The sequence below is a fragment of the Tamandua tetradactyla genome, chromosome 25 (genome assembly GCF_023851605.1).
Source record: "Tamandua tetradactyla isolate mTamTet1 chromosome 25, mTamTet1.pri, whole genome shotgun sequence".
Taxonomy (NCBI): domain Eukaryota; kingdom Metazoa; phylum Chordata; class Mammalia; order Pilosa; family Myrmecophagidae; genus Tamandua; species Tamandua tetradactyla.
Window position 1 is genome coordinate 39,564,966 of NC_135351.1, and position 24,242 is coordinate 39,589,207.

The 24,242-nt window shown below is 43.2% G+C and overlaps 1 long non-coding RNA gene across 1 annotated transcript in view; it reads right to left on the reverse strand.

The window, feature by feature from the left end:
* Positions 1 to 1,323: 1,323 nt before the first annotated feature.
* Positions 1,324 to 24,242, reverse strand: part of LOC143669125 (uncharacterized) — a 40,677-nt gene continuing 17,758 nt past the window's right edge. The window contains exon 3 of the long non-coding RNA XR_013168735.1: positions 1,324 to 1,618. This is a non-coding gene — a long non-coding RNA (uncharacterized LOC143669125). The remainder of the gene's footprint in view (positions 1,619 to 24,242) is intronic.

The following is a 24,242-nucleotide window of genomic DNA, read 5'->3' on the forward strand; positions in this document are numbered from 1 at the left end:
TGACACAAATAAGGATGCCTGGAATATTTGTGAAATTATGGAATTAGCTCTTTATCACAAATATAACATCATTGAGCACACACGTGTTTAAATTTGGAGAATAAAACCCATATGATAACCGCTGGTAGTGATCATCCTGAACTATAAAACAATAAACAAGTTCAAGTTGATTTTGGAATTGAGCACACACTGTTCTCAGAAGAGGAAGCTTTCCTGGGGAAGGCAAAGGAAGAGAAGGAGGATATCTGGCAGATGCTGATTGGTGGGTTGCCCATGATAGGAAAACTGGCAGGTGAGAATTCTTAGCAAGGAGAATGTGTAAAAGGAACAAAGCAAAATGAACTGGGGTTAAAGTTCATGGAGCATGAAAGAACACAGGTAGAGCTGTGATCAAAGGAACAAGTGGTTTATGGCAGAGATTCTTATGATGGACTCAGAAGTAGAAGTCACCTTTATGTTTAAGGTAGAAGGGTAGGGGGCAATGGGTTAGGAATGAAAGAAATGTGTTGGGATGGATGCATTGGAACAACAGCAGGAAGGTTCTAGAGAAAATGTAGTAAATGCTTGAATGTCTAAGGTGGGTCATGCAAATTAATTTTGCTGGTGGCATACCTTAACATTTAGCACTTATTGAGATTGTCACCACACAGTTCATGCTAACCCAGCAGAATAAATGAAAATCCTACAAGAGAGGGATATTTTAATCAAAACATATAATTAGTTGATTACCTGCTTCATCGAGGTAGCAACAACTGCTTTAATGTGGTACTTTGGCATCAGTCTGGGAGGTGAGCGTTCTAAACAGAGCTGCTTTCATAGTTCCTTTGGCTTCAGTGTTCTCAGAAGAAATTCACAATTCAGAATAATATAATATTAATTCTCGAATCACCATATGTAGATATCAGCTGTATAAAGAAAAATCAACATAAACAAATAAATACTATATTTGCATAAAAATAAAATATATTTAGATGTATAAATAAGTTCATATACAAAGAAAACATAAAAATAATCAGCTGTCCAATGCTGACCTGGCTATAAATGTCTACATTTATCCCCATTTTAGATTGCTTTTTATACTGGTGTGACTCAAGAATTGACTAGTATAGGGATAAAGGCGAAACTCTAAAGAGGGGAAAAGGCAGTGCATGGTCACTGAAAAAATAAAGATGGAAATAGATGGAAAGAAGGAAAGAAAATTCCTCAAGTTTGGTACAAATCTTCTTAAATGACCAATTATGATTTGGGGCAGCAAAAATTAGAAGAACATCATTATATATAAAAAATAATATAGCGATGCTTACCTTTCTAACAGACATTGGGAATGCAGGTGGAAATAAACTTGGTGTGAAGGAAGAGCATCTCAGAAGATATGGTGCACGAGTCCAGGCATGCCTTTGGGTGAATCATTTTCATGCCTGAGAAATGCACTATGCACATCAGTGATATCAACACCGATAAGCAAGGCCAGTGAGTTCCTGCTCCTGCTGTATTCAGGTGTCTCTGCTCTGAAGGCTGTTATGGGATGCCACAGTGGTGAAACGTATTTGGAAAGAATGTTCTCTAGCTGTTTGTTCACGATTAGACTTCAGGTCCTGCTCCTGCCCAACTATGGAATCTAGGTGTGATGAAAAGCAACCAAGATACAGCTACTGAAGGTAGTTATGATGAAGATGGAGGGATGCCACCTTGGAAGGGTAGGGAAGCAAGTCCAGGAGAAGGAAAAATGCCCAATAGCGGTAGACAGGAGAACCATGTTCAAAGATTATTCTCTCACCTTAGTCTTCTGCTGCCAAATTCTGATCTTGGGGACTTCTACTTATTTTATGCTGCCCCAAGTTGTCATGTGCCTGTGTGCTCCATGTGCCTCACTGTGTAGAAAAGCACTCTGAGGTTCGATGGTGTTTAAAGTGGTGTTGTAAAGACGAAGGGTGGAATGCTCGGGGAGCCACTGGGCTCTCGCTGGGTATGTATGTGTGCATGTGTGTGTGTGTATGCATGTGTGTGTGTGTGCATGTGTGTGCTGCTGTGCTTACTTACACCCATATGAGCAAAAGCATGAAAGACTCACAGCCACAGAGCCAGGCAATGGCTGAGGGATGGGCCTCTCCTTCTTGCAGCCTGAGATATTGCCTATCAACCTAGACAAAACCCATTATTATATAACTTGTTTTCAAACGATTCAAATGGGGAGGAAGGCTGCAGCTGTCAGTGGCCCACTGGCCAGGGCAGCCCAGTGGCCGCTGGGAGGTTTGGGGCCCACTGTGGCAGGGCAGGCTTATCAGATTGGCCAACCCTGTAGATCTGGCTGGCAGAGAATATTTTCTTCTCTCTTCACTTTTGTTGTTTACTTAACAAAAGGCACTCCACCCTCATTGCAAGTTTGAACGCTTTCTCCGATACATTGCATGGCTACTGTACCTTGACTTTCAATGACATTAAATCCTATTATAATCATTGTCTTATAACAAATCCTCTTTAACACCTGAAAAGCTCAGCTCCCATGGGTGTAGTGTCTTGCTGTCCAAATGAAAAACAGAAGGATCCTACCGGAATTGCAGTAGTTACTGAGTGTGCTTGAAAATAAGATCAGCGTAAGGGCTTACACGTGGAGTTTGCACTCAATTCTGTGTAGAGGAGAAAAAAGTTATTCTAAACCATTCAAATGTGGCTTGGCCTATAAACCAGTGGCCTTAATTTGGCGATTTTAACTCAATGTGATGTCATGTCAAAATACTTCTTCTGGGAAAGCATTTCTTCCAGGAGCTAGGTCCAGAATCCCTAATTCTTAGCATTACAATGATTACTGTGGAGCAGAGTGTTCTTCTCCAAGGCAGAGTGAAGCCACACTGATGGGACAGTTGTTTGTTTAATGCTTGTGCTGTACCATTGAAACCACGAGCAAGTTGCAAGTTCATATTACTCATATTTCTTTTCTTGTGCAATGGATGTGATGATCCCACCTTTTCTCCCATGACTATGTATGTCCAACATCTACAAGTTTAGCTCAGTGTTTCATTTGTTTAGTTTTTTTCCATGTAGTCTGTTGCAACTTTGGAACGACTCATCACTTTGAAGAACAATTTCAGGGTCAAGGGTAGGAGTGAGTGTCTGAGGGAGGTAAGAGACTTGGGCAGCAGTGGCTTTACTGTATCAGCTGTGCCTATCGTTTGTTCCTACAGATACTCTGAGAGTTTCCTGTGGATGAGCTGGTAGAAGAATGTCTTCCTGTTTAATCAATTCCCATCCCAATGGTCACTCCATTCTGTGTATAACCAAAGAGTTACCACCTCTTCTATTATTTTTCCACTGGGCTGGTAACATGCGAATAACCCCAGAATTATGTATCAATCAGAATTATGAATTAGTCTCTTTTCTTTTCCAGTCTGTTCCTTTGGTTCCAGGTTAGTGAAGTCTTACCTGCTCTGGCCATGCATATGTGCCTCTGTAACACCTGTGTTTGCTTTTTTCTGTTGTTGCTCTTGGGGAATGTGAAGGACACACCGATGACCAGTTGTCATGTACGGCCTTCAGGCTTTTGCTGTAACCTGGGAGAGGTAGAGCACTCCACTTTCATGATGTGGCTTTGGTTCAGGTCCATCTTTCCAGCCGAGGGTAATGTGAGCCGAAATTGGTCACAGAGGCCCTGGCAGCTGGCTTAACCTGTTTATATAAAGACGGAACACAGCCAGTGATTAAGAGAGCCACCTCCTACTGGTTGGTTTTGGAGTGGAGCCCAGAATTTTCCATGGAGATAGCTTTTAAAACTTAGGTCAGCATCTCCATGAAAGATAAGGACACACAAGCAAGTCCTTGTGGGTTTCCCTGTCTTCAGAACCCCCACTGCCCGGACTCCTCATAGATAGGTTTGACCAATGAAATGCCTCTGCTAGGTTTATCTCCATGAAAGGATTGCTCTTCCCAGACTGACCCTGTGGACTGAAGATTAAGTGAATCAGTTTGAGACAAGCTTAGAGTTTAGCAACGTAAGTGTGGCTCTGCCTCTTCAATTCTGAAAGGCTTCCTGGTTGACTGGTCAGCGATAAGATCTGACATTTGACTTGGCGTCAGGACATTTTATATGGGGGGATATTTAAAAATGGTAGGGAGAGCATTGTATGTAATTAAAGACTACTGCTTCTAAGTTTAAATCAGGGAATAAGGCTAAAGGAAGTGAGAGAAGGAAGAACAGAAAGGGAGGTGGAGGAACAAGGATCTAAAGGAAGAATTTCATGGAGAACCAAAAGACAGGGCTTCAACGGACCCTTGGACATCACCACCACCATCGACGACCACCTTGAAGAGGGTATAATCCTTCAAGACAGGGGAAATAAGTTCAGGTTGTGGCGTCAGGTGTGGATCCAAGGAATCCTTCTACTGGATTAGGCTTTGACTCTGCATTTTTATTTAGTCATTAAGCACAGCCTATTCCTTTATTAGACTTTCTAACTGTATGCTTAGAATTACAGAGAAGCATGGCAATGCCGAAATGCAGCTTGGATTGGAGACTTTGGTATAATGCATAGCGAGGCAGTGGCTGGGAGGGGGTATTCCTGCCCTCAGGTCTGTAACTCCCAGAGGTTAAAAAAAGAACATCCTACATTTATAAAAGGGAAAAAAAAATCCTTTGCATAGATTATTATATAAATAAATCTTCTTAACGAGCATGGCAGCTCTTTCTTTCTTTTTTCTTTTTTTTTTTCAAAGCACAAAGAGTTATTGTGTGATTTATGTGAAAAGGTTATATAACTGTACTCTGTTACTTTAAATAGTGTTTTTTATTTAAACTGCCAACTTCTTCATCACCAGCAAAGAAAAAATGCATATTTGCTAAGCACAAAGGTAATTTTAAAGGACTGTAATTAGCTCGTGATAACTCTATCTTTTGTGAAGTCTTTGCTACTGAATTAGAAAAGAGTGGACTTTTTTCTTTGTTAAATCTAAACTGTGGCACCTGCAGCGTGTCAGTTCCGTGAGAACCAGGGAGGGGAGAAGTTTGAAGGATCACAGTAGGTCAGAGGAGAGCTACGGATGTAATACGCTAACTGATCTTACAGTTTTCACTTGGCTTCATCTTTGCTTTTTACAAACATGACCAGGCTCTATTTTCTGCAGTTCCTGTTCTCCAAATGACCCCTTATTTCCAAGATCTTAAAATATCTATCTAAGAACCTCACTGAGTCCATGATGTGGGAGAAGAAAACAACAATGAAATTATAGTGAAAGAAGGTAGGAAAGTAAGACAGAACAGATAACTCGTGTGAAGCTTCATGTCTTACAGATGGATGCTAGGGCAGAATGTAGATAAGAGAACGAGAAGTAAATGAAGGAAGCAATACGAAAAGGGCTGCTCCTTTAACTCATTCCGAGAAAACTACTTACAAAAAAAGTCTTCGTTTCCGTGTAAAATGACATATTCTGGTGAGGTCAGAGTAGCTATGTGCATGGTGTGAGTGAGTGTAAGTGTGTGTGTGTGTATGTATGTGGGTGTGAATGTGTGTGAGTGTGCACATGTGTGTGTGTGTATGTGGGGGTTTGGGTGTCTGTGTTTGTGAATACGTGCATGCATGTATGCATGTGTGTATGTGTATGTGGGTATGCAGTTTGTGCACACGATGCGTGTATCTATGTGTGTGTGTACATGAGACCAGCCCCCCCCACACTTATTTCTGTGATTGATTTAGGTAGAGTTGTTGGAAAGTTCTTGGAGTAGAGAAAGAAAAATTTCCTGCGATTTCTAAAGAAAGTCAAGGGATTATCCTTCCTAGGAAAGAGGATGCCATAGGTAGTAGAATTCCAGCTCCTTCATTCTGGGAGCTGGAGGTCTGCCAGGGTTGTTTTCTGTGGGACATGCAAGCACGGTCCCCTGTTGGGCTCCAGCCTGGCTGCCCAGGTGGCAGTTTGGCAAACAACCCCAAGATTGAGGAGAGCCTCCTGGAATGGAGAGAGCAGTTCCCAGAAGTACTGATCCTTCTCCATCCAGACATTAGATTTCAATTTTAATGGGAATCAAAACAACTGTGACGAGACTGAAAATGAGTACCTGCTTCTCCAGTCCAGTTCTTGGCTGCCCACGTGTAAGCAACTCCGCTCTGAGAGAGGCGATTGACTTTTCGAGAGTGCCTTGCAACTGGCAGAGAAGTGAGACGATAGCAATATATATTGTGGACAACTGCGACAATCAATATGCGTTGCAGCCAGAATTCAATTGTAAGTTTCATGGCTGCATCTTTAAAAGCCTTGCGGCGATGCTGAGCCTTGATCAGGTGAAGTTAGCGGCATTTAGGATTCATTAAATCTTGTTGGCTGGGAAGGTATCACATAGCCTGTTGAATAGATCAAGTGCGGGAGGGCTGAAAGTTAATTTCCTAACCAGGAAGTCAATTAAAAACATACATCTGAAGAATGATCAATTTCCTTCACACTAGAAGCCAAATGGAGTGTTTTGAAAGGCACATTTAAAATAAGAAATAGGGCACCATCAAAGGGGAAAGAAAAGTTAAACTGGTAAGGAAGTTAGTGGGAATGGTGTGTAACGTACCAGATGCAGCCTCTTCTGGGGTCCTAGAGACTTCCTTTGACTTTAACATGCAGCCTGAAATAAGACAGAAGAGAGTCTCTCCAAACAGAAGATACTTTCTCTCAGACCCTGAAGCTGCCTCAGGCTTCTAGCAAAGGTTGATGAGCAATATAAATTCCTCCGTTAGCTTACCATGAGGATCAGGCTAAAATTATCCCCACTTGTAGACAGAAGGTAGCTAGGATGACACTATTATCCATTATGCTGAAAAAGAAATGATTCTCTTTAAACCTAGAGGAAAAATGCAGAGACAAAAAGCCTTTCACAGGAATTTTGGGCCGGGTTTTATCTAAGCTGGGTCACTGGCAGAGACACCTCTCTATTTCTGTCCTCTTCTCTGGACTACATTTAGACCTTAAACAATTAGCCCTCTTTAAGCTTTAAAAAAAAAGTCACCTGCTCTAGAAATTTCAGCATTTTGTATTTTTAGATGCTGGGGTCAGGGCAAGTGCAGAAACGGTGACATTTTCTGCCTTTACAAGCAATCCTTTTTGACTTAAGCAGGACCCAACAAAGTGAGTAACGACAAAGTCTCCCCAAGCTCCATTTTAACCCCTTAGGGTCAGAAGCCACCAAGCGTAAACACGAGTGTGTTCTCAGGAGGCTAACCCATTAAGAGTAAATCCCATTTAGGAAGACATGTGCTCCCTGTCATGGAACTCTTCAAGGTCCTATAAACTGTACAATTAGGAACATTTATTTTCTCGATCTGCTTTTATTTAATTGTAACTGTGAAAGTAAAGCAAAGAGGCAACTTGATGATTTGATTGCCTTTTCCCTGCCAGTTTTAAATCGAGTGTCCTGTGGACAGTTAAGCATTCTCAAGTATTTTCCTCTTTTGGGGAGAGGAAGGGTCCATTCTACTGGGGGACAGAAGCCCCCATCTCAAAGATGCAGTCTGAGCCTCTTGGAATAAATCATATCCAAAAAGAGAGGAGGATGATGGAAGAGAAAGGATGGCATGCACTGAGTTGCACAACAATTTAATTTCCAGCCAAATGCAGGCAATTCCTCACCCCCCTCTTTAGGAACGGCTGGGGGTACCTATAAATAATCACCACTCCTTGAGACTGCCCAACCCCCAACCATTCATCTAGAGCCTGAGGCCCCTCTCCTTACCGCATCTCATTCATTCATTCTTTCATTCATTCACTCAGCACCCATTGATTGATTACCTGTTATACACCGCACACTCTCCAAGGTTTAGGGACAGGGTGGGGAGCGAACACAGACTGAGTCCAGGCACTTATAACCTAGTCTCGGACTCCCGAGGGGAAAGCAGTCTTTAGTCAAATAAGTACATGAATGCGGGTAAAGGCACAGCTCAGGGAAGTGCAGGGAGGGAAACTAATGCCACGTGGGGGCTCTCTGCAACCCAGGGCTTCCAGGAGAACCTCCTCGAGGCAGGGAGAGAGCTGAGATGTGAGTTCCTTCAGCCCCAGAGGGAAGGACCAGCCTTGCAGATAGAGTGAGCAGCATAAGGGGCGGCTAGCTGTGGAAGGGGGGTGGGCGGGGGGGGGGGGCGGGGGGGGCGGGGAGAGGGCAGGCATGAAGGGCAGTGGAGCCAGGCTGCCGGCCCTGAGGCCAAAGGAGGTTGCTGGTCTTATCTTGAGGACTGAGAAGCGTTTCTGACCAGAGTGCTGGGAAAGAAGAATGGGGTGGGGGCTGGGGGGTGGGGTCTTAGACATCCACAGGCAGCACTAAAGGGGAAAGGCCTCCCCTTTACCCGGCACCGCTGCTGCTGTGGCACCCCCTTTACCTCCGCGGCCCCCAGGTGCCCTGTTCCCCCTCTACCCACCCTGCTCCCCCTACACTTCCTTGCAGAGCCCCTGCCGCCTCTTCAGCCAGGGCCCTGCCTCCCCATTTTGGTTTTTCCCAGCTTGGCCTCAGGCCACACCAGCCACAGCAGCAAATCTGGGTGAAGGCAGGAGGGCTGGGCAGGAGGCACATTCCTGCATGAAGAACCAAGAAGGGCTCCCCACAGCAGCAGACGGGCTGGACACGCGAGGGGCCCACACAGGCCCCGCGCTGGTGGGAAGTCTTCTGGCTCGCCGGGAAACCCCCGATAGCAAGGGCAGCTGCTCATTAGGGGCTGCCTTGTAGTGAAGAAGTCTCACGGGGTGTCCTGCTCGTGTCATCCCACTTTCTTGTCCTCTCCCCTTTGCATCTGGAGCTGCAGAAAGTGTCGGATTAATGATGGAGTGCTGGAGAAACTTTAGCCCCGTCCATAGATTCTGGGTTCTACCTCTGGCTAGGAGATGGTTAGAGCTGTGATTTGAACCTCCAGTTTTGATAAAGCAGCCAGATCTAAAGTTTTTTAAAATTTAAATGTTGAATGGAAATTTACCTCATGGCTCATCATTCGTCCTTTTGTCTTTTTTGTTGTTACTGAATTCGGCCCTCGCCTGGGCCCAATTTCCTGCCCAGGTCTGTCCAGAGCCATTTTAACTAGACCTGCATCTTTTTTATCTTTTCAACGAGGGCTTCTATTTTAAGGCCCCATTTCTGTCTTCCCATTTTGTGAAGAAGGAAGGGTTTGGCTGGACAGATGATTTATTCAACAAGTACGGTTGGGTGCTAACTATCCCCTCGGTGCTTGCGGCCCTGTGCTGCTCAGCAAAGCCAGCTACGGCCCCTGCTCTTCTGGTTGCTAAGTCTACACTGGGGTTTTCTGAGAAGATGGGGAGTGCGGCACTGCAACTGAGGTTCTAAATTCTTGATTTTATTTAATTGTAATTAATTCAAATATTCATAGCCACATGTGGCCACTGTATTGGATAGTGCAAGCTAGCGGGATAGAGAGAAGGACCTAGAAGGCAAACAGGTGGGACTTGGGAAAGAGAATTAACTACTGATGCATTTTGGAATTAAATGAAGTGAGCTCCAAATAATACTCATTTAGGAGAAGAGTGGGGCAAATGATATTCACACAATCTTCTGTGAAAATAAGTTAAAAAGTCTTAATAAAGCCAAAACATGCTTAAAAATAGATGTTGGACCCCTCCCTGGCTCTTTTCCAAGTCGACACAGATGTACTTACTAACTCCTTCCCCTTTAAAAGATGCTGTGAGGATTTCTAATGTGAAATGCACAAGCACTTTGGGCTTTTGGAAGTAAAAAAGGACCCTTACACTGTCCATGTACTGGAAATTGTCATTAACTGAGCTACCCGATAGGAAAGAAGCTGAACTTTTAAGGATAAACTGGTCATGCAATGTTTTAAATCACTGTTGAAAAAATGTTGCACAAAGTGTTTTGTTCTCGAGAAATATCACCTATTTTAGAAATCGCTTCAGAAGAACTCTTTGGCTGGAACAGTTTGTATTGGACAGAGGTATTTAAAAGTTGTATGTTGTGTAACTGGTAGTAACAAGCTTCAGAGACAGCTTGTGACTGAAAATGGAGCTTCACCTAGCTTGCAGCTGCTAATTAAAGGAGTTAAAAAAAAGAAAGTTTTCCCTCATCTTTTGACAAGAATGAGGCTGGGGGCAACTTGTCTTAGATTGGGGATTTGAAAGCGAGGAGGGGGTCTGCAAAAGTAGAGGGAAGAGGAGAGGGAGAGGCGGTGGGAGGCAGAACTCAGGGGCTGGCAGGAGATGAGAGCTGCATGTTCAATTGTTTCTAGCAAGCCAATAAGGGAAAAGTGACCACGACAGGTAGGGAACTGGGGCACTTGGGTAGGCCTGGGGGCCCCCCGCTTCAAGGCAGCCATCCAGTGTGGATTATAAAGGCTGTCAGGTCAAGCCTGGTAGAATCCCAAGGTAGGATTAAACTGTGATACAGAGAGATGGATTTCTGAGAAAAGTTTTTAGGGTACATTCAACTTTATGCTATTAACAAATTTGTTCAAGATACACTCTCTTTAAACTTAGGGTGAAGCACAACTATTTTCATAAAGCATTCTGATTTATAACTGACACAGCGAGAGATATATTTTTAATTTGTTTCACTTTGGCTCATATAGACGCCTCATAGGAATCTTGATTACAAGAGGAAAGAAGACATGGGGTCTCTCTTCCCTTGCCCAGCTGGGGGACCATCTATCTCAAGGCTATTTCCCCGAGACATGTTTCCCTCTATCTCCGTCCCCGTTGCACTAAATTAAAGGAATGACTTCTATCCCTGCCCACATCATAGGAGTATCAGACAAGATAGCAAGTGTGAAACACTTGGAAAATTCTAGGACTATTTGTATGGCCAGCGGTCTCCCTGACAGTTCAATTGATAAACATAAACTCAAGAAATGACAAGAGCATTGTGGTATGATTTATCAACTGTCCTCCCCATTGCAGGTGAAAGGGTGGGGGCAGTGGTGGAAGGAGCCTCCCTATGCCCAGGTACAAGCCTGCCCAGTAGCTGGGCTTCTAGAATTCCAAGTCCTGGGTCTGCAAGAGAAAGGCTATAATAAGGACATAGAGTGAGCAGAAATTTTTTCCTGCCTACCACAATGGAAATCTTAAAAATATATATATAACGTGTATGTTTTAATTATGGTGCAACCTCCAATGTGTGTTTCCTGCTCATTCCAGATACACATATAATTTCTTGCCTGTTCACGAAGCACCTCTGACCACTGTAGAAGGTCAACTTTCAAAAGTCGCCCCTCTAAATCCTGAGATAAGAACCAGGCTGTCCTGGGCTGTGCGATTTTGAGAATGTACTTTCTCCTTCTGGGGCATCGTGTTCTCAGCTTGGGAATAAAGTCCCTCAGAGGTCTTGGATTTGGGGGTTCCAAGGGCAAGGATCACAGAAAGAGCTTGCTTTAAAAAGGTTTATGCAAAGAATTAGCGGGAGCTGGGCAGGATTCAACATCCCCTTTCCAGAGGATTCTTTCTCTTGGTCATTTCATCTCTTAGGACAGAAGAGAAAGCAACGGGCGCTGCTGGAAGGCAGGAAGGGCTGGGCACAACTTCACAGGCAGCATATGCATTTAAAGGCTGACTGAGGGGGGCTGGGAACAAGGGGTCTCAAGGAAATTTGCCTGATCCCAGAGGAGCAAATTCACGTTTATTAAGGGCCAATGACGAGCAGGAATTCTACCAGGCAATTTTTGTATTATCATTTTGTTTAATTAACAAGGAATAGGAAGAATTGAATCATGATGCCCTGGTTTATATAATCACCTCTAAAGTAAAATTCCGCTGGGTGATTTCTAATTTCTGTCACCTCTCATGTTGCATTAGATACCACCCTCTGCAGCTTCTCTGGTGCTTTCTTTCTTGGAAGCTTCCAAATTCACATGCTCAATTATCACAGAAAATCTGCCCCATCTCAGTCCATCCCAGGTCTTCATGATGGGGGTGATGTCATTATCATTTTTTTTTTTCTTTTTGCATGGGCAGGTACCAGGAAATGAACCTGGGTCTCTGGCATGGCAGGTGAGAACTCTGCTTGCTGAGTCAACGTGGCCTGCCCTCTTTTTTTTTTTTTTTAATCCAAATACGTAATTTCCCCCTAAATATGTTGGAATTAAAAAATATTGTCATTATTTCCAGAGCCAATGCTAAGAAAGCTGCATTTCTGTTTTAAGTCTGCAGATCCAAATTTCTTAATTCTGTGCTTTGGATTCCTGAGATGTGCGGTCCACAGGAGGGAGATTTCAGCAGAGCAGGGTCAAGGCGAGCTGTGTCCCCTCTGTCCGAAGGGACACGCAGGCAGTGATGCCCGCTTTCTCCTGCAGTCACTAGAATACTTGGTGTTTTTTACTATTTCAGTAGCTCCCTTGATGGGGACACTTGCTTCTCCTTCCTAGAAGCCTTTTCCAAACATCCCTGAGAAGACTGCCCCAGGTGGGTTCTCAGAGGGTCAGAGGGAAAGCATTGGACTCCAGGACAGAGCCACACCACTGGAAGGACAGCAGCCAGCCGAGGGGTGGCCTGTCCTGCCTGAAGGGGGTGGTGGAATGGGGCAGCCATGTGGCTTTCATTACAGTTTTTTCAGCATTTTAAAGTTTCAAAAGGACACCGCCACCAATGATGAAATTCCATTTGGGATGACTACATTTTCAATGAAGCGCTCAGCAACTGCTGATTCGTGTTACATCTTCAAGTTCATATTCATGTTTGACGAGGTGGGCAAGAGAGAATACAGGATATGTAAAGTTCCTACTATTTGCAAGTAGCTCAGTTTTGAGCCAAATCCTTCTTTTTAAAAAAAGAAAGAAAGAAAAAAAAGCCATTCCTCCAGCATTTCTAAGCTGCTACTTATAGGTTTTATAAAGATAGCACAAGAAAAGAAGCGAGAGCCAAACAGCAAGTGAAATTCTGTCCTCTATTTACTTGTATAGTCTTTAAAGTCCAAGGTGATATTTTTATGTCTCTAGTCAGAATTTGCCAAACATGAATCAATCTGTGTAAGCTTATTTTAAATGATAAAATTAAAAAGTCTTAATTTGTCATTTAATATCTTTTTTTTTTTCTTTTTTAGTTTAAAAGAAGAGAGACAAATCTGGGATGATGCACATTTTGAATTCTCCTGGGTGTTCTTGGAAATAGTATTCTCAGAAAGCCAGAGACACTCAAATGGAACAAATGATTCAATTCATAGGCCAATCTGTAAAGTCACATGGTATGAGGATCAGCCTTCAGTTTAATAAAATGCCTGGTGAGTCTTCAAAGAAACCTGTTCATTACCCTGGCAGTGGAGCTCCTCTGCATCCTCATTATTGTTTACATTTTTAAAAAATTTATCCTTTAGATTGTTATAACAATTAAAACAGAAACACTTGGGGGCGGGCCGCGGTGGCTCAGCGGGCAAAGTGCTTGCCTGCTATGCCGGAGGACCTCGGTTCGATTCCCGGCCCCAGCCCATGTAACAAAAACGGAGAAACAGAATACAATAAAACAAGAAAATGTTTAAAGATGTTTCCCTTTCTTCCTTCCTTCCTTCCTTCTCTCTGTCTTTCCTTTAAAAAAAAAAAAAAAAAAAAAAAAAAAAAAAAAACAGAAACACTTATTTTCAATGTCATTTTAGCAGAATTCATGTGATTCTTAGAATGCTGTTTCCTTCTCAACATGTGAAGGATTCTTAGAATCCCACTAGGACATTGCTCCCCGGGAAGCAAGGCCTTGCTGTCAGAGGTTATAAAGCAGCAGCAACCAGAAAGACTCCATGACTAGTGCATTCATACAGGCCTGCGAAGACTTTCAAACAAGGGAAAACTATAACTTGTCAGTCAATGGCTTGGTCAAAACAAAATGCAGGCCTGCTTTGAGAGATGATGTCAAACAGGCATTTGGGCCCCAAAATTATGCTTTGCACAATGCTCAATTAGTTTTGTCAAAACATAACCTTGGCTCTCGAAACACTGTCAGAACTTTCAAAGTTCAATAAAAGAAGGCAGCATCTGTGGTTTTGGTGGACTCGGCCTTTGTTTTTATTCTACATAGCCTCCATGAAGCCATACATCTGTCTGTCCATCCATCCATTCATTCAACCATTACATTCAGTCACTCAGCAAGTACTACTGAATTCTTAGCATGTGCCGGGTCCTGTGCTAGATTCTAGACACAAAGATCAAAAGACACAGCCATCTTTTCAAGTGTTCGGGTGGGGAGAGGACATGAATAAATTGTTTTAGTCAAATAAGTGGGACAGGCAGTGCGAGCCATGTTATGTGAGATCAGGCACTGGAGGGGCTAAACTGAAGACGGGCCATTCTTTCCAGGTATACTTTGGCAGTCCTGGAAGAAGACCTGGTACCTTTGTTTGCCATGCTGCTAAGACAAATACCGTGCAAGTGCTGACTTAAGTAATGGGACTGTATTGTTTCACGGTTTCGGAGGCTGGATGGCTGGCTTCCTCCAGAGACTGCCGCTTTCTGGTGTTGACTGCTGCCGTCTTGAGGCTCCTTGGCCTGCGTCTTTGCTTCCCATTGCACAGCAATGTCCTCTCCCTTCTTCCTTCCGGGTTTCACTGACTTTCAGCTTCTGGCTCTTTATAAAATCTCCCATAATGGCCTCACTTTAACTAAAAATAGCATCTTCAAGAAGTCCTGTGTACAATGGGTTCCCACCCACAGGGACGCAGCTCAGGATTAAGGGCACGTCTAAATTAAGGTATATAATTCAATTTACCACACCCGGTGTCGTAGATCACGTTATTTTTTCTCTTGAAGTATACGTAATGGGTAGCACTTACATAGGGAAGGCACCACCATGGGGAGACTCAAATAAGGAATTCAAATAAGGTATTCAAAATTCCTCATGCTCACTGTAACAGCACCTTCTTCTCTGTGTTTCAATTCCTTGCAGTTGACAGACATTTGTTGAAAAGCTCACCAAAGGTATGCTTAAAGGGGGTACATGCTCCCAAGTTAAGGTAGTTGCATTTTATTTCAATGCAGCGCTTCAATAACATACTGCAGAAATTAATTCTGGTTTTATAATCTTATTTTTGATGACTCTAGGTCTCATTGGTTGCCTATGCTGTAGTAACCAGAACTAGTTCCCACCCCCACCTTTTCCCCACAGTGAGGATAAGAAGGTCTGATAGGACTCACCTTTTACTTATCACTGGGGAAATTCCCTCTCGGCCACACCGTACGTCAGTGGAGGTGCAAAGGGAAATTCAGAAGGTGTCCTGGTTTCCAGAGCTGTTATTAGAAACACCACACAGTGGGTGGGCTTAAGCAACAGGGATTTGTTGGCTTACGGTTTTGAGGCTAGCAGAAGTTCAAAATTGAGGTGTCAAGAAGGTGAGGCTTTCTCTCCAAAGTCTGCAACATTCTGGTGCTGGCTGCTGGAGACCCTTAGTTTTTCTTGGCTTATCTCTGCCTCCTATCACATGGCCATGTCCTCTCTTTTCCCTACCAGCTTCCCTCTGACCCCTCACTTCTGTGTCCTCTGAGTCCTCTTTGTTAGACCTCCAATAATCTGGATTAAGACCCACCTTGTCTCAGTTGGCCACACTTTGACTGAAAACAACATCTTTAAGAGGTCCTGTTTACCATGGGTTCACCCCCACGAGAATGCAGATTAAGATTATGCATGTGTATTTGTTGGGTACATAAGGAAAGCCTGCTGGTCTGACAGCAATTCTTCTGAAGGCTTTCAGTTCCAACAGAACATGTCAAAAAGATGCAGCTAAGTCATTTGTCCATTAGGCCAGCAGTGGTGGTGACTGGGGTGTAGCATTGCTTATTCTGCAGTCTGCAGGCCTAGGTGATGACATGATTAGAGGATCTGCTGAACAGAAGAATATTCCCTTTAGTTATGGGATCAATGACAGAATTAGTTGTTGCAATGCAAATTAATAATTTAGAATTTAAAATTTTTCCTTTGCATGATCCATTCAATAACTATCAATTGAGGTGACTGTGTGTTGCTCTTTTTAGTCAAGGCTGAAATTTAAAAACCCAGATCTATGGTACCTTGGTCCACTCCTTTTAGTCCCTGAGATGCCACTGACATTTCTGTCAAATGGATAAATGTGTTATATCTACTAAATTAAAAGCTGGCAATGGATTTAATGTGCATTCCTCAAAAAAAATTGATACTTTAAACTTCCTTGCTTTCTAGCTGGGGATTTTTACTGAACACCGTTTGATGTTGCACTGCTCAGTGGGGAGCGTATGGCAGCTTGGAGCAAGACTGCACATGGAGCTGCTGAAGAAGGAGGCTGCCCCTGGAAATATACCAACTGAGCCCAAGTGGTAGGCAGTCCTGAGCCCACATGTGTTCCTAGTGCTGCAGTGTTCTGGTCCCACAAACACCTGCTTGGCTGCATTGTGTTTAGAAGTCCACAGTTGGAATTTATTCAATTGACTTGAATATAGTTTTCCTGTTAAAGGATAACCCATCAACTGAACCTTCTTGGCCATTTACATCTTTTGACCTCTGAGCCAGGTCCAAGCCTCCATCCACTGACAGATGGTGAGTACCTGGCCCTCCCCAGTTGTTCAGTGGAGCCCCAGGGGAGACAGATGTCTTCACAGGACCACCAGGGCTGCCCTGGCCGTGGGGTGCTGGGAAGGGCTGTACATGTACTGAGGGAGGGAGGAAAGGCTGGAGATGGTGAACCTCTGGATTTCAAGGGAAGCCTGGCTCCTTGGCTCCCTTCTTCCATGTTTTAGTTTCTTTGGCTGTTCCAGCAAATACCATGAAATGGGTTGGCTTAAGCAATGGGCTTTATTAGCTTATAGTTTTGAGGTCTGGAAAAAGTCCAAATTAAGGCATCATTAAGGCGATGCCTTCTTCCTGGAGACTGGCTGCCTCCAATCCTTGGCTCTACAGCCACATGACAAGGTACAAGGCAGTGTCTGCTGGTCTCTCCCTTCTCTTCTGGGTTTCATTGATTTCAGTTTCTTGCTTTCACGGTGTTGTCTTCATGTCTGACTCTATCCTATTTATAAAGGACTCCAACAATAGGATTAAGACCTGTCTTAACTGAGTTGGGTCACAACTTCACTGAAGTTGCTTCGTCAAAAGGTCTTACTTAGAATGGATTTGCACCCCCCAGAATGGATTAGATTTAAGAACATGTTTTTCTGAGGTGCATCCAGCTTCAAACCACCACACTCCATCATCTGTTTCCCTCCGTGATCTTGTGCCCAGGGAGGTGACTGCTCCTTGGAGATTTCTTTCCCTCCTCCTATTTCTTAGTCCTTCTTTCAACCCCCTCACTTAGACCTCCTCAGACAGAACCTGGCTCTGCAGTGGGCACTCCTGGTGTCACTCTATAGTTGGTAAACTGTGTTGCTCTTCTGCTTCTTAGATCAAAGCCCTTTGGATTAAGGACGCTGCCCAGTACCATCTGAAGCAGCCCAGCTGCCTCCCTTTTGCCCTCACCCTAGATTTGCTCCTGTACTGCCAGCTCCTCCTCGGCCTTCCTCTGCTGGTGCTGGCCCTGCTGGGCAGCTCATTTCCTCTACCTCTACCTCTCTCCCGGGTCTTCCAGCCACAATGGAACTTATGGCTGATAATGAGCACCTTTGTGTGAATTCTTTTATTTGACCTTTTGCTGACAGAGGCTGTTGGACATGGGGAGAATAGAACATTGTTACTTGAAGCAGGGAGAAATTGGAAGGCCACTTCTGAAGGAGAGTGGACGGGCAGGGCAGAAGAAGTGGCGGAGTTCGAAAGTACCATGAGAGTCTGCCTTTATACTTCCTCACACCGCCTGCCAGCATTGCTTTCTCTGACTGGCCAATTCTGACCTTGTACCATTTATCTTCCTCTGCACATCTTGCCTTCATTCATCTACTATTCATCCAGCCAGGTTGCCTTGGCTGTCCTCTCTGTACTGGTCATTAGTAAAGGTACCGTTATTACAGGTGGCCAGTAGAACTTTCTAGTGGGCAGGAAAGGGATAAGCTAATAACTGAACTCCTGGCCATGAAGAAACCAGAGATTGATGGTTTGGAAAATTCTGAGCCTCCAGAAAGTGAGTCCCCAAAGAATAGTGTTCTGTGTGAGGGTTTAACTGAACATGGAACCATCAGCCATACCAGAAGGGAGAAATCGGAAGGAAAACAGGGATTACAGGTCCCAGGTCTCAAACAATTCTGAAACTCAGCAAGGAAAACTCTATTATATTTCAAGTTCTGAGAGACATCTATTTATCAATGTGTTGTGCTATGTTCCTGGTGAAGCAGCAGCCCCAACTCTTCTAAGAGTTTACCCTGTGGTCATGCTCTTCCTGAACCCTGGGATGAAGTCTCCACCCTCTCCAAGCATTCGATGACAGCACTCTTCCTGAACAAAGGGGCAGATGACCTGCCCCCTCCAAGCACAGGGCATACGGGTGGGGTCTACTTTCTTAGCCCCTGGAGAAACCACAGCTTCCATCGTTCCGCCCTTGAAGTCATTGTTTCTTCAATTTGTCTTTTTTGTGTCCCTTTTAATCCAAGGAAGATGTGTCAAATTATCACAAGGTAAATGCTAAATGGGTGGGGGAGATCCAGGGTACAGAGGCAAGTCAGAGCCAGAGATTTGACCAGGTCAGGGATGTCTGGATGAACACTGTTGGGGAAGAGACAAAGCAGTTGAGGCTTAATGGAAATATAGGTTGTAACCAGATGATGAGAAAGAAATGCATCGACTGGATAAATGAATCATGTGAGCGAATGCACTGTGGAAGAAAGGAGCATGGCGTATTCAGAGAATGGAAGACAACAGCATGTCCAGGAGCAGAAGGGAGGGTTATGTGGTCCTAGAGTCGACTGGAGACATGTGGAGAGGCTCTTGTAGGTGCAGTAATTGTTCTGTCTTTTTCCTATAAGCAACGGGAAGTTATTCCACTGTTGCACAATAACTTACCCCAACTTAGTGGCTATGATGTGCCACTTGACTAAGCTCCTATGATGACCACTTGTTTGGTCAAACACTGGTCTAGATGTTGTTGTAATGGCACTTTATAGATGTGATTAACTTTAAGTAAAGATTTCCCTCCATAATGTGGGCAGGCCTCATGCAATCCACTGAAGGCTCTGAGAGCAAAGAACTGAGGTTTCTTGAAGAGGAAAATCTATGTCAAGATGACACTTCTACACCTATCTGAATTTCTAGCCTAATGGGCCCTACTGTACAAATTTTGGATTCAAGACCACAACTTTAACTCTTACATGAAATTCCCAGCTGGCCTGTCCTACAGATTTCAAACTTTCCAGACTCCACAATCATATGAGCCAATTCTTGTAAAATAAAATCTCTCTCTCTCTCTCTTTCTATATATATATATATATATATATATATATATATACACACACACACATATATTATGTATATATATATACACATATAATAATCTCTTAATAAAGTTAATACTCAATATTTGCTGATACCATACTTGCAAATTTGCCTGCACACTAAAATTCATTTGTGATTCCAAAATAAATGTTCAAAGAGTGCTTTCTCAGTCATTCATGGATGTGCATAGAGCAGCAGAAAATTCCGAGTCATCCAGCACACAGCTGAGGATGAACTGGCGCTGTTCTGCCACCTTGTTTTGGCTCTCCTACTGGAAACATGTGCCCTTTTCAGGGTTTTCCACATTTTTGTGCTTTTTCTTGCTGATTTTGCTGTTTAAAATGGTCCCCATGGGTAGTTTTGAAGTGCTGTCTAGTGTTCCTTAGTACGAAGGCTGGGATATACCTTATGGAGAAAATATGTGTGTTACATGAGCTTTGTTCGGATTCTCGTGCTGTTGGCCATGAAGTCAACATTAGTGAATCACCAAAATGTTTTTAATATAATATCTTTATACAGAAACACACATAAAACAGGATTTTTTTATTGCTGATTTGATGAAAACGTTGTGCTCATAGGCTGGCAGGACCCTAACCCTATATTTCCCACAGGGGCAGTGGCTCAATGTTTGCTCCTTCATTGCTCACAGCAACTTTATCAAAACTAACCAGTGTAAGTAATGAGAATCAATTGAGTGTGTGTGTGTGTGTGTGTGTAGTTATACATATTGTATAAGATTATATAGATATAGCTCCTGTTGGTTCTGTTTCTCTGGAGAATACTGAATTTAAGTGGCTTAAAGCAATATCACCTGTTGGGGATCTCACAGCTTCTGAGGGTTAGAATCCAGGAACAGCTTAGCTGGGTGGCTCTGGCTTGGGGTTTTCAGGAGATTCCTGTCAGGGGGTCAGCCAGGGATGCCATCATGTGAAGCCTCGACTGGGCTGAGGATCTACTTCTGAGGGTTCTCGCTCACGTAGATTGCCAGTTGGTGCTGGCTGCTGGTGGGAAGCCTCAGCTCCTTCCCGTGTGGCTTCCTCATGGTGCTGCTTGAGTTTTCTTATGCCATGGTAGTTGTCTTCCCTGGCACAAGTGATGCCAGCGAGAGGGCCAGCAAAGCTATCCTCTTTAAGACCTAGGCTCAGAAGTGTCATAGGATGGTTGATCACATTGTTTGTTAGAAGAGGGTCACTGTATTCTGACCACACCCAAAGGGAAGGAATTAGGCTCCACCATTTGAAATAAGTAGTGTTAAAGAATTTGAAACATAATTTTAAACCACCAAACCATGTGGTTTTAAAGCAGGGATGGTGACACAATCAGATTTGCTTTTAAAAATATCACTCTAAAGGAAGGAGAGATTAAACGGGGCCAGTCTGAAAGTGGGCGCTTTGTTATAGACGGTAGAGTGGTCCAGGAGTGAGAAGCTGGTCACATGGAGCAGGATGCTGGAAACGAAGAGAAACGAAGTCTTCAAGACACATGTGGAAGTTGTTTGAGTTTGCTAAAGTTGGTGAAATGCAATATACCAGAAATGGGTTGACTTTTACAATGGAAATTTACTAACTTATAATTTTACAGGGCTGAGGCCATGAAAGTATCTAAATCAAGGCCTCCACAGACAGCGCTTTCTTCTTGAAGATCAGCTGCTGGTGATCTGAGACTTCTCTGTCACATGGTGCAGCTCATGACCAGCATTTGCTGGTCCTTCTTTCCTGGGTTTCATTGCTTTTACTCACTGGCAGCTTCCTTTTCAGCGTCTCCGTTTTTTTTTTTCTCTTTCAGTTTCTCCATGTGTTTCTCTTTGCTTCAGAGGATTCCAGTAAGAGGATTAAGACCCACCTTGAATGAGGTGGTCACATCTCAAGTTAAGATCGTACTCACCAAAAGATACTACTTACAATATGTCCACACACATAGTAATGAATCAGCTTAAAGAACATATTCTTTTCTGGGGCAGGTATAGTTTCAAACCATCACAGAAGGTAAATGAGACTTAGAGACCAATTGGGTTTGGAGGTTTCAGGAGAGGGAGGATTATGGAGTCCCCGGTTTCTAGTTGCCAAAGTGGCTGTTGTGGTAATCAGTGGCATAGAAGCTTCCCTGAACAATTCTGGGAGAATACTGGGTTTTGGTCAACGGGAGACAGTGGGGATAGTCACAGTTTTCTTTAAGACATACTACCTTTGAAGTGTCTTTGAAATATCCAAGTGCAGTAACCAAGTAGCTCTTTGGCTTAAAAATCTAGAACTCAAAACAGAGTTCTGAGCTGTAGATATAAATTAGTGAATTATTCATGCATAGATAGGAGTGAAATCTCTGGGTTTGATGAGCTCTCTTAGAGAAAGAATAAGATGAAAAGAGAGCAGTCTTTATGAGACTGGACTTTTGCCTGCAAACATCCACTGTCTTCTTTTTTTTCTCCATGGGAAGAGTTGAATTCCCTGTTGCTTATTGCTAAGCTTGCCGGTGTGGCTTGTATTGGCCAATAAGACTAGAATGCTTGAGGAGAGCAGAGGCTTGAAAATGCATTGGAGCTTTCCCGTTCGTGCTTTCCCTTTTTTAGCTGAAAAGAATATGCCTTAGAGAGCCACTGTTCAGGGAAGCTGTAGCAGACCTGGACCCAACCCAAAGTTTGGATCTAGGCTCAGAGGAGCCCAGCCTACATCCTCTGAGCCCAAACTACAGACATGTGGGCAAAAAATAAATGTTCAGTGTTATAAAGCACTGAAATGTTAAGAAGTTTTGTTGTTATTATGTAGTGCTGCTGTGGCAGTAGCTGACCGATACAAGGGCCTAGGATAAATTCAAGTGGGACACTATTATTTAAAGTCCTTATTGGACTACACACAAATTAAGGGTAGTATTTATGCCTGGTGTATGATTGCATTAGCAAAACCTAACATAAGTTCTTGTGAATGTATTGAGACGTGGTTACTTGTCTATCATGCAGGTCTGTACATCATGTAATATATTCTTATAACAGTTCTTCAAAGCAGTATGTCCTCAAACAATGAGAAGACAATCAACCAAACCTGATGCAACAGTCAGCAAAATCAACAACTTCATGCTTTCCTTTTCTTTGAGAACATTTTTATGACATATTGTAAAGACATGCTGAAGAAAATTGACGTGCTGGCCACATACTATGTTAATATTTTAAACCTTATTTTTTTGTTGTTGTTAAAGCAGATTTCAAGGGAACAAATTTTAAAATTAAAAAAAAGTTATTAGTGGCAATAAACAAGGGCTGTAAATAGTGTGCCAATGGAATGAAGACAATCAAAGTGGCTCTTTTGGCTACTAACATTCTCATAAAAGCCTTGATGAGTTATGAAGTAATTGTGAGAGATGATGAGTTAGGATCAAAGAAAGAAAAGCAGTTTCTCTAGTTTAACAGCTGTGGAATCTTTTGGTGATTGCTGGAATATTCTTTATCTTGGTCAACTTAAAGCTTGCTTTTTTTATGTCACTGTAGAATGCTCTCTCTAAATATGTACTTTAACTTTATCTTATTTACAACTTTCATCCTCAGCATAATCCTAAATTATAGTTGAGAATGACAGCGCCTGGGTTTATATGTGGCCTCCATAAAAGAGGGAAGAAAACTCTACTGGAAAAAGCAAAACTAGGCTGCATTTAAAATATTTGACCATTATGTTTTGGTTATTAATTAAAATGTGATTTTTTTCCCCCAAAGTCACCCATCTCAAATGCCCACAAAAATTGTGTGTTGTGTGCACACAAGCAAGTGCAGTTTTATGGTGTTTGGGGGCGAGGTGTTAAATTATACCTTGCCTCGGTTGACCGCAGTGTGAAATTTTAAAGCATAAACATGATCAAAAAGAAGAGTGGCTTCAGAAACAGAGGAGCCACAACATTCCATTCTCCCAGGACCTTTTCAGTTTCTCAGCCAGACGGCTGCCCCCACTCTCCTCCCCTCCAGAAACAACATCCCCTCCCTGCACCACCCCCTGCCTGACAGCAAAGGCCACCATCAATTCGCAGAGGGAAATTGCCAAGATAACAAAACTTATTGGAGTGGATAATTTCTCACAGAAACTGCCCATCAGCGCCAGACTCAAATCTGCCCTCCTCTTCCCTTATCCCACCACCCTTGGGCAAGGAAAAACACCTTCAAGAGAAGACTCCTGCCTCCCACCCAAAAGTAACACAAGCATAGTTTGCTTGTGCAGCCTTCTGCTTTTTTTATTACATGGCTGTGTGCATATATATGTGGGTCTTTTTGCCTTTTCATTTAGTTCGGATTCAGAAATGTTATTGCTTTACCTGCAACTATTGCAAGAACCTGATTGTAAAAACCGAACTGGACAGAAATGTAGTCAATGGAAAGCAAATGCCTCCGTCTCCTTGCCCCACCCCCACCCTTTCCCAATTCTCTCAGAATTTTTTTGAGCAGAAGCAGTTTTGGGAGGGAGAGAGGAATGTGTGTGTGTGTGTGTGTGTGTGTGTGTGCATGCACGTGTGCCTGGGGGAGTGTCTTGATGTTTTCTTGCCATTCTTTTATTGTTAATTTAAGAACTTAACTATAATAATATGTATATCTATCTCACATACTCCACTCCACCCCCAACTTCTGCTAGGTAGAAGCCTAAGGGAATTGCTGGCTAAAATCTTTTAGATTAAGATGATCCCCAAAGCACATCCAGTATAACCAAACAATGGGAAATGCTAGGGTCTGGCAGCCACAGCCTGTGCTTCCTCTGATTTACGGCAATTTGATAATAATTAACTCAAAGACAGGATGGAGAAGGGGAATGTAATAGGAAAATAAGCAAGCAGAAGCCCCTACAAATATTTATATTTGAGTACTCCATACATACTTAGGGTAACTTTATTGGCAGGAAAAAGTCTCTTGGGCCTTACATTTTCATCTTTGTTGTAAAGGTTTGTGGAACGTTTTTCCGAGAACAGAAACCCTTCCTCAAGGAGTTATTTTTCCTAGAATATTCGGG